Source organism: Gallinula chloropus (genome assembly GCF_964237585.1).
Source record: "Gallinula chloropus genome assembly, chromosome: 6".
Classification (NCBI taxonomy): Eukaryota; Metazoa; Chordata; class Aves; order Gruiformes; family Rallidae; genus Gallinula; species Gallinula chloropus.
In genome coordinates this window covers 367,930-378,571 of record NC_140091.1, presented here as the reverse complement: position 1 = coordinate 378,571, position 10,642 = coordinate 367,930, and positions in this window count along the sequence as shown.

The following is a 10,642-nucleotide window of genomic DNA, read 5'->3' as shown; positions in this document are numbered from 1 at the left end:
CCATGACTCTGTCTCTGACACACTTGATGCTCCCACAACACCAGGGTCGGGAGGAGAGGGTGTATTACCCAGTCTACAGAGCAGCAGAGAGGAGGGAAGGGATAATGTGGCTATCATTAAAGGGAAAAAAACCCCACCAACAAGGCAGCAATTTAGCACATCAGAATACCAGCTGACTGATGTGGCCAGAGATCATGTCACCAGCAACTTTTCCACAATTTATTTCATTTATCTACACTTTATCTCTCTGATGTTGCTTTCTAACCATCACCCCCACCAGGCATTGTTTTCCTATTGAGGCAGCAAATAAATGAGCTGAGAATTAGATCTGTATTACATCAGCAGCAGGCATCACAGATATTACTGAGACATTAAAAGAGAAATTCAAATGCAAGAAACAAGAACATGCTCTTTCCTACTCCAGAAGCTGCTCCTGGTCCCACAGCTCCGTGGCTGAGCAGTGCTTGGAGAAAGAGATGAGGTTTGTCACCAACGAGCTGTTACACAGCATCATTAACTGGAAGAGTTACTGTTACTCCACAGCTTCTTCCTTCCTTGGTTTTAGAAGATTGACAAGGCTGAGGAGGACAGATACATTGTTGTGGCAACGGGTTAAGGCTCTGAAATGCAGAAGTCTTCAATGGCAAGGATTGCACTTCTGCATATAAGGACAGACAGACTGCAGGGACTGGGAGGGACTATGGGGTCCAAGCCCCTGCCAAAGCAGGGTCCCCAGGACAGAAAGTGAGCACTGGCCCATGGCTGGGGGACGCAGGCTGCGTGTCTCTAGTAGAGAAAACAGTGTGCCACATCCCCCAGGAGGCAGTGCTGCTGTAACAGAGCAAGCTGTTCCTCCCTCTGCCACAGCACAGGGCAAAGGCCGTGTCAGAGCAGCAGTCCTGGCAGCATCCATCAGGGTGCCACTGCCGAGCTGCAGCACACGTGGAAAACCATGTTCTGCACCTCCTGGGTCCTCACTCCTTCCCCTTGCCCTGAGCTCCCTCTCACCTCGCCCTGCCTGCTGTCCTTCTGCCTGGAGCCAGGACCTACCTCACCAAGCCTCCACATCCCTCACCCTGCCCATCAGAGCCCCTTCACTGGCTCCTTCACCACGCAGCTCCTTCTCCCAGCTTTGAAACACGAATTCCTGTGGCAAACTGGTGCTGGCCTCCTCCTGAGGGTGCTGTCCTGTTCACAGTGAATACAGTGCCACGGGCTGCTGCAGTGACAGTGACAGCTCTGCCAGCCTCCGCATCCCTCCAGACCTCACAGCGCTCCTTCGCCTCGCCCCTGCCAGCTGAACTCGTGCCTGTGCCCCTTCCTGTGAAGCTGGAGCAGATGCTGTGATCCCAAATCCCCGCAGGTATTTGCTGCCTCATCTGATGGACACGCTCCTGCCATGTCCCTGCTGCCTTTGCCCCCAGTTCCTCCTGACACCCATGGGACAGAGCTCTGTGTAGGGCTGACACGTCTTCCCTGGGGCCTGGCCCGTGGGACACTCAGTTATCCGTGTAACAGGCTTCGTGCTGCAGGTCCATGGGCCTCACAGGGCAGAGGAGCCTCCTCAGAAGGGAGAGCTGAGCACATCTTCTCTCATGGAGCACAACATGTGTGGCTACTGAGAGCAGAACTGCCTGAAGCAGGTGTCAGACCCACTCCAGAAGTCTTGTTACAGGGGAGTGAATTCAAACCACTGATACTCAACTCAGCTGCACCAACACAGGCACAAACTGTTTCTGTGTGGATTGGTAAGGACAACACAGTTCACCAGCCTTCAGTATCCACCGGAGTGACTAAAACCTGTATATCCTCCCCAAAAGGGAGCCTGTGATCTTCTCCAGCAAGAAGCAATTGCTATCTCCACCCTGGTGTTACTGGGAGCAGTGGTGGCTGCACATCACTTCCCCACATCACACTGGCCTCCAGCTCACCCCATGATAATCAGTGGTAAAATTCAAATCAACAGGACTGTGCACATGCCTTAAGCAGGGTTTGTGCACAAAGGTCACCCACAAATCATGATCTAACAGTGCCACTGTACAGCTTCACCAAGAACATCAGCATTAAAGCACAGCTGCCTGACCTAAACACACTTTACAGCAAGCACTGCCCCTTCCCTGTAAATACTGCAGGGCTGAACATCAAGCCTCTCCCCAGTGGGGTGTTTGTTCCCATTCAGTGTGCAGCTGGATCAGGATATAATAGTTCCCAGCCTCCACAGCCTGGAGAAGAGGTACACAGCCCTCCCTTTCCCTCGGCTTCTTCTGCTGGGTTTGTATTAGACACGATACTAAAAAGTTTGATCCATGCTTTCCCATCATGTTTACACATCATTCCCTTTAATAGGGGACATAAAGCGAGGAGTGGGTGCTGTGTATTAAGACAAATTCATTGCCAAGTTCACATTAGGTGTTATTTTACCCCTGGCAGTGAGGAGTGGCACAGCTTGGGGAGTGCAGCAAAGGAACGGTGTTTGCTGCGCACACCAGTCAGGAGTAACGGTTATGTCCCCAGACTTACAGCAGGGAAATGGTTCTGAGCTGGGTTGTAATTTGTGTGAAGAGAAGGAGGGAGCAGCAGCAGCACGGGGTGAGGCCTGGAGATTGCTGCCTGGAGGAAGCTGTTTAGATCAGCCCCAGCTCCCTCAGCAAGCGCTGCCGAGAAGGGGCAGGAGTGGGAGCACACTGGGAAGAAAGGGTAAGAGGTGAAGCTCTCCTGTGAGACAGGCTTGCTGATGCTGAATAGAAACTAAGCACTACAGCCAGGGGCACGGTTCCATGGGAAAGCTCTCTGCTGCTGGTGTGGACACAGCCCAGCAGTGTAAGGGGTGATGCTCCCTTTGGCTGCCTTCACCTGGCCTGCTCCATAGAGGGGGAAACGCTTCCAGAAGGCAGCTCTGTCCCCAGCTGCACCACAGGCTCGGGGAGCTTTTCCTTCCAGAGGTTCTCCAGCTGCTGCTGAAGTCCCTTTGGTTGGTGCTGGTGCTAAACCTGAGCTCTGCCCTTCCAACAGTGCCCAGACCCTGCAGCTCCCACACCTCCCGTGCAGCCACCCTGCCAGCTGGGATTCAGCACCTGCCTCCCCTGGGTCCCCAGCAGCCACATGGCAACGGGCTCCAGGCCATCACTGACCCTCCACCCCCTGATGCAAGGGATGGATGACCCCAGAGAGGTGCTGTGGCACCCAGAGGGCCCTGCTGCACAAGGACAATGATGGCTTTCAGGATGTGAGGGGGACCCTTTGCTGGCACCCGCTGAGCACAGGGTGAAGGGCCCTGCCCACCCCAGAGCTCAGCACACAGAGGACCCATCTGTCAGGCACTTCACCTCCCATGCCCAGCTGAAGAGCTGGATCTCTTCAGTCCCTGAAGGGAGCAGAGGAACAGGAGGGGAATCAGCTTGTTGAAGGGCAGAGACTGGCAGGACAAGGGGGCTGGAGTGAAGCTGGAGGAGGGAAGGGGGAGAGGAGAGATTGGGGGGAAGTTCTGTCCAGAGAGAGTGGTGAGGGGCTGGAAGGGGCTGCCCAGAGAGGGGGTGGGTGCCCCATCCCTGGGGGTGTTCAAGGCCAGGTTGGATGGGGCAACCTTGTGTAGCTCCAGGCCTGGAGGTTGGTGTCCCTGCCTGTGGCAGGGGGCTGGGGCTCTGTGACCCTTGGGGTCCCTTCCAACCCAGACCAGGCTGTGAGTCTATGATCTCACAGGCATCACCTCACATGTTGAACACTTTAATAGCCCCCTGCTCCACCACAATGCCAGCCAGGGGGTTAGGGACTCCCAGGCTTGACCAGCCAAGCCTGTGCCTGCATCTGTGTGCAGGCAGGAGAAGAGGTTGAGGGAAATGCAGGCAGCACACAGCTCTAATGGTTAAATAAAATAGATTCAGAGACACACCAACACATTTTATGAAGTGTTTGTGTCTGTGCCAGACACAGTGCAGTACTCAGGAACGTGCCACAGATATTTAAATCTCTCTTCCCCTTCACATGGGCAATGCTCACAGCACTCTGGGCTTAGAAAGCTGAAATTTGGGGAAGGGAGCACTGCAGAACTGCTGGATGGGTCTTCATGGCACACACACTGCTGAGGGCAGGAGCATCCATGCCCCACAGCACTCTGCTGCTTCGGTGCCAGGATGCAGCAGGTACCACAGCAGGTACCACAGCAGGCTGGGCACCCTGCTGCCTGGGGGGAAAAGGACTTCTGAGCTACCCCCAGAAAGAGCCTCAGGTGCACTGCAAACTGTCCCCAGACAGGTGAAGGTGGGCTGGGGAAGTATCTCCAGGCTGGGATGGCTCCTGGCTGAGTTCAGCCCATTCCCACCCAAGGAGCTCAAACCTGTACCTCTGGAGCTGTGAGGACAGGAAGGGTAAGGAATGCAGAGTGCAGTGTGCTGAGGGGTCTGAGAAGGGCATTGCTCACAGAAACTGATGCCAGATCTCACATCCCTGGGGGTGAGCCCGTGGCAGGGACCCCCCCAGCCCCCAGCTCCAGGGTGCCCCAGGACCCTGTGCCACAGACCAGGCTCCATGCTGACCGAACCCGCTCACCAGCTGAAGGCATCCCAGTCCTCCTCTTGATTCCACCTCCACCCAGCTATAATTGTGCTAAGCCAGGCTGCTAATCTCATATTTTTCAGATTAATTTCAGCAGCAGCACATTGGCAATTCAATTAACTCATTATTTAATGTGTTTGTTTTCTTTTAAAATATCCCCAGAAATAATTGTTGGCTCTGTTGTTATAGAAGATGCCAGAATCCATTTCAATTATTATTACTTTTAAAGCACAAATGACATCTTTAATATCCTTCTGGATGCTTATTACCACGGGAAACTGCCATGGGAGTCCAGCACCATCTCCTCCTAAACCTGGTGTTTGTATTCTTGTTGCTTCCTCAGCCTCACCACACACACACCCAGCAGCCACCAGGTGCTGCCAGGGACCTTGTCCCATCCCTTTTACTGAGCTACCAGGCTGGGGGTTTACAAACCTGCTCAGCACCATTCTCAGGCTGAGCCCTGCAAACACAGCACCTGAGAGAGGTCAGGGTTACACTGTTTTAGTCACAAACCTGAGTATCTATGGACAGGGAAGGACACTGTCCTCCACCAGCACCCGAAAGGTCAGGTACCCACCACACACCCCTCATCCAGGCCATTCCCTGGGCTCACTCCCAGCTCATCCCTGCTGCAGCTGCTGTGTCACATTTACAGCACAGGACTCATGCAGGGGTGAGCAACGTCCCCACCAGCCCAGAGCATCCCCTCTCCTGAGTCCCTGCAGCCAGCTGCAGCATCCACACACGGTGCCTTGGGGCAGCATCCAGGACAGTGCTGCCTACACAGGGATTCTCTTGTGGATGGGAAAGGACTGATGCTGCATCCATCCCCCACCAGCGCTCCCCTCTGCCTGGTGCCCACACACAGTCCTGCTCGAGGAGCCCACGACCAGCACATCAAGAGGAGCCAAACCACTGCAGAGGTGGACTCAATAATTAGAAGAGCAAGTCAGTATTAGAATAAAAGAACTGAGGGGAAGCTGTCCTAGGCTGATCAGAGTATCAGTCTGAGAGCAGAAGGCCAAAGCCTGTGTCCTACAAGGCCTTACAGCAACCAAGACACACCTCTGAGCTCCCATGGGGGGGGGATCAGCTTTCTACATAGACTGTCACATCTCCTCACAGGAGGATCTGCTCCAAACTTGGAGGTGCCTCTGACACCCACTGCAAGCCACTGGAGCAGTGGCTGCAATGCCAGACCCCAGCAGCCTGCCAGCCCCACATCAAACACTACAAACAGCTCGTGCTGCCTCATGCCAAAGGTAACTGCATTCAGTGGCCAGAGACAATCACACAGATAAGGCACCAGGACTGCCACCCATCCTGGGGTGCACTGGCAGACTCATGTCATGCAGCCATCCTCACCAGGCACCATCTGACCTCCTCTTCCTCCTCCCCCACAAAGCAAGGCTGGCACAGTGCTCCCTGGCAGCATCCCAGCCCTGCACAGACAGACCTGCTGACCCCAGGAGACCTGCCTTCAGCAGCCCACTCTGCCAGCACAGCTGAGCTGCAGCAGCCTGAGGAATGCTCCGGCTTCCAAAGCAGCACAGACACCCTGGAGACACTCTAGCACAGGCTGAGCAGAGCAGCAACACCCCTGGCTCCATTCCCTCTGCTCCACAGACCCTTTGAAGCATCTGGTGCTTCCCTGCAGCTCAGACCTGAGCTCACACAGTGTGACCTGACCTTAGGCACCCCAACCCCAGCGCCCACCCGAGGTGCTTCAGCCCCAGGCAGCAGCTGAGCACCACACCCCACCAGCTCCTAGAGAGACAAAGCCTCTGGGGGCTGGGATAAGGGCAGTCACTGCCAACACCACCACCCGAGTACAACAGTAACAGCCAATCACACCCACACCCAGTGGTAACAGAGTACTTCACTGACCTGATGGCTACAGAGCACTGCCGAACACCAGGACCAGCCCAGCCACACTCAGACTGCTCAGGAGACACCCGGGGGCACCCCCTCCCCAACAGCCCCTTTTATGGGGAGTGAAGCCAGGGGGTGTGGAAAGAGCAGACTCAGCTCACCTGGGATAACTCAGCCCACCTGTGCTGACTCAGCTCACCTGTGCTGGCTGCCACAGCTGCTGGAGGAGGCAGATGAAGAGCAACGAGCAGAGCTCTGGGTGCTGTTAGTCCTGGCACGTGGCTGTGTCCTGCCCCAGCTCAGTCTGTCCTACCAGGGCTGAACCTGCCTCTCAACACAAACAGGTGACTTGGAGCCAAACCTGAGCCTCACCACGAATAACACGTGCTGGGAGCCACAGGAGACTCTGGGGGATGATGCTAAATAGGATGGACCAGAGAAGGCAGAATGGGACAGTTGCCACCTAATGTTATTTTGCTCTGGAAACATTTATGATTCAACAGAGCAGGGTGTTACAGGAGTGTCAGAGTCCCTTGGACAATGCAGGCAACATGTTCAGTGCTCCCAAAAGAGGGACAACTCAGGATCAAAAGCTCCCTGCAAGTCAAAGGTCTCTCAGTTCCTGGGGCACGTCTCAGGTGGCTGTTTCATTCCTGCAAAATGTATTTGTCAGGAAATGGGCTCCCTGGAAGGAAACACTCACATTTACCAGTGCCAGGCTGGGGAGGGAGAAAAGTCAGATGGGAGAATCTTAGAGAGCCCCTGAAATCCCCTCTGGTGGGATGGGTACCGTGGTCTGGGCATCCCACCCTGCCTGCAACAGGGAACCCGCTGCCTGGCTGGAGCCAGCCGACGCCGCAGCGCCCACGGTGAATGATGCCCTGAGTCAGAATCCCCCAGAGCTCAGGTCCTACCAGCCTTTAGCAGTGTGATGGTTTAAATCTGGAACCACGCTGCCTAAGAGGAGAGCAAACCATTGAAGTGATCTTTGGGTGATGAAGATGTAACGTCCCCTCTCAAGGACTCTGTGTCTCGTGTCACCGCTCTGCCTGCGGAAGCGTTTGCCAGCAGTTTTCTCACTTCAGCTGGGCACAGCTTGTGACCTCCATCTGCCTGGTGTCACATCAGGGTGTGATACACATCACCAGCACAGATAAAAGCCTGTTTCCTCCTTCCCAGCTTTCTGCACAGGGTTTGCAAATGCAGCCCTGGCACGGGAACGGGCCTGGGGGGAGAGGCCCCTGATGGGACCCTGCAGCTGCAGCTACCCCAGCCCTTCCACCCCGTGTCCATCTGCTCAAGCTGAGGAGAAGAGCCAGTGCTTCCCCTTGAGCTCCCAGCTGTGGCACTGGGTGTGCAGGCAGCAGGCGGGACTGAGCAGCCTGGCACATTGCACCCAGGGTGACATGTCCAAGGACTGTGTGGATGCAGGGAACACCTCCCTGCCACTTCAAAATGATGATGGGGCAGGAGCAAAAAGGGGAAGAGAAATTTCACCCCAAAAAGTCCCAAAGCAACTGACAAGAGAGACAACAAATCCAAATCATTGATATTTAAATAGGAGCCAAACACCTTACTGCAGACTAGCTTCACTTGCTGGGATCCCACACACAGGCAAGCAGGCAGAGAAAGCCTTTTCCACACTTTTATCTTTAGCAGGCAAGAAAATGAGCTCCAGATCTTGGTATCCTGACAAGGGACTGCTGTGCTGAGCCAGGGAGGGCTGAAGAAGAGGGCCCCTTCCAGAGGCCATTGCTTTGGGAAGTCTGCATCACCAGCACCCCATGCCCAGAGTCAGCAGCGATCCCAGCGTGGGGAGTCAGCCTCAGGAAGCCCAGAGGTACCCACGGTGCTCACAGCATCTTTAATCCTGCCTTGTCCTGGCAGGGAGATTAAACCAACCAAAATCCACTACAAGCCCTTAACTGCCCCTTTCTCCAGAAAAAGGATGTTTGTGTGTGGATCCCAACAGCTGCCATTCACTGTGCTGCAGGCTTGAGACAAGCAGCAAAGCTTGGGTGAAGTTTGTGTCCTACGGGCACAGCAACATCCCCAGCGCCCCAGTGCCTGCTCTCCAGCTGGACTTCTGGGTTTGTGATGTCAAAGGCAGCTGATCCTGGTCGCCATCAAGGCTTGAGGTGGGGGTGGGAGTGGGATTTAAGGACATTCAAACCCTTGTCACAATACAGGCACAGGGAGGGATGTGGGACATGCTTCTGAATCTCCTTCCTTAGGTGCGTCTGTCACACAAATTAGTGAGGAAGAAAGAAAGAAAACTCCAAAATAAACACAGATTTCCCTGTGGATCTGGCCTTGGATGTCACAGAATCCTCCCTTCCCACAGCCTCTCTTCCTGTAATGGCCCAGAACAGGCTGGTGTTGCTCCTCAGTGCCCATTAACCCCTGTGGAGCCCCAGCCCGTGCCGGCCGCCTCTCCAGAGCGAGTGCTGGAATGTGTTCAGCAGTGCTGTGACCAGGTTTATTTCCTGTGCTGGACACAGTAAATAGCAATTACTTTTGAAATGCACCTATTTGCTTGTATTTATATTGGTATTGTTTGTTCCAGCCCCAAGACAATTCCCCTCACAGGCAAAGCTCTTGGAGAGGTTGAGCTCTGGTTTTCCAGCAGCCCACGGGCTCCATGCTGTGTTGGGGGGCTCAGGGCAGGTCTGGCTCTGTGGGGGATGGACAGGAGAAGTGTGTGCTGAGGGAGGGAGCTCAGAGATGCTGTGAATTCAAACAAACAAAAGCTGTGAGGAAGCAGAAACCCAGGCAGATCTTACCCTAAACCAGAACAGTAACGGCTGCAGCTTGGATAACCCATGGCCTCTGTCCCCTGGCTTCAATCCATCTTTAATCTAAAAAAATAAACTAAAAGCCCTGAAATGGCTGCAGAGCTGCATTAATGTGCTGACATGGGGGTGAGGATGGCACAGGAGGTTTACTCATCACCGCTTCAGGGTTTTGCAGATCACACCCAGCATCCATCACCATTCTGTGCGATGAATCCCGATCATCAGGAGCCCTGTAGCGAGCTGCTGCAGGAAGGGAGGCCACAAAGGAGCCTCAGCGACCCACACCAGGTCTGCAGGCAGGCTGTGGCAGAGGGTAGTTACACTCCTTCGTTTGCTATAGCAACGGCCACGTGGGCCGGAGCGCGGACGGTGTCACCCCGTCTTCTGCTGCCTTTCCTGGGGGTTAATGTGGCCTCTCAGGCGGCCTGGAAGCCTGCAAGCATCTCTCATAGACTCTTGTTAGGAACGTTCCTTCCTGGGCAGCCCTGGAGATAAGGAGCTCTCACTCAGGGAAAAAGAAGAGGAACAGAATGGGCTTTGTCTGGTGCGGAGCGATTCTGGGTGAGATTAGTCGGGAAGGGAACACCCTGCCCTTACCTGGTGAGTGACACCAGCCCAGCAGAATCTGGCACCTGCTCTTCACACTCCAAAAAAGGTAAAAGGACCCACATATTTTAGCAGAGGCAACAGAGTGACAGGAAAAGCAAAGGCCAGCACAACCATGGCTTTGTTTGGGAGCAGCACACACCTCACACCTCAGTAAGGAAACTGAACTCCTGGGCTTCACCGGCACTTAAGGAGCTTAGAGGAAATTAAAGGATATTATAGAACTATGAATTATAAAGAAGGAAACACCAAAGGATTTTCCCTCCATTATGTCCCACAATTACTTTAATTCCTCTCTAAAGCAAGAGGCTTAGTGTGATCCCAGCAAATCACCGAGGAGTGTTTGTTGGAGCACCAGAGCGGGCCCCGGTCCCGGCCCTCGGAAGACGGATCCCACCCTGGGTGGATGCTGAGCCTTTGGAGCAGCGGCTCGCCGCCCCGGCACAGCACCTGCGCAGCTCGGGCACCAGCACCACACACACTCACCCTGGTAAGGACCTGTCTTCTCCATCCACACGACACCGTCGTGGGACAATGGCACAAAATCAAGGCATCCCTCCTCGGTATCCCAGCTGCTCATTCCCGGCACGTTTCAGGCGTCTTTAATTAAGTGCACAAGAGAAATTCAATGTCTGGAAGGACAGAGGTGAAGAGAAACAGATGATGAAGGGAAGGGAGGTCCTGAATCTATTAACTAAAATATCAATATGGTCTAAAACTATAAATATCTTCTAAAAGCAACAGTTTCCAGGGCTTCTGAGCAGGAGTAACAACACCCTGAGGAGAGATACTACAGCAGCGCCGGGTTCTTACCA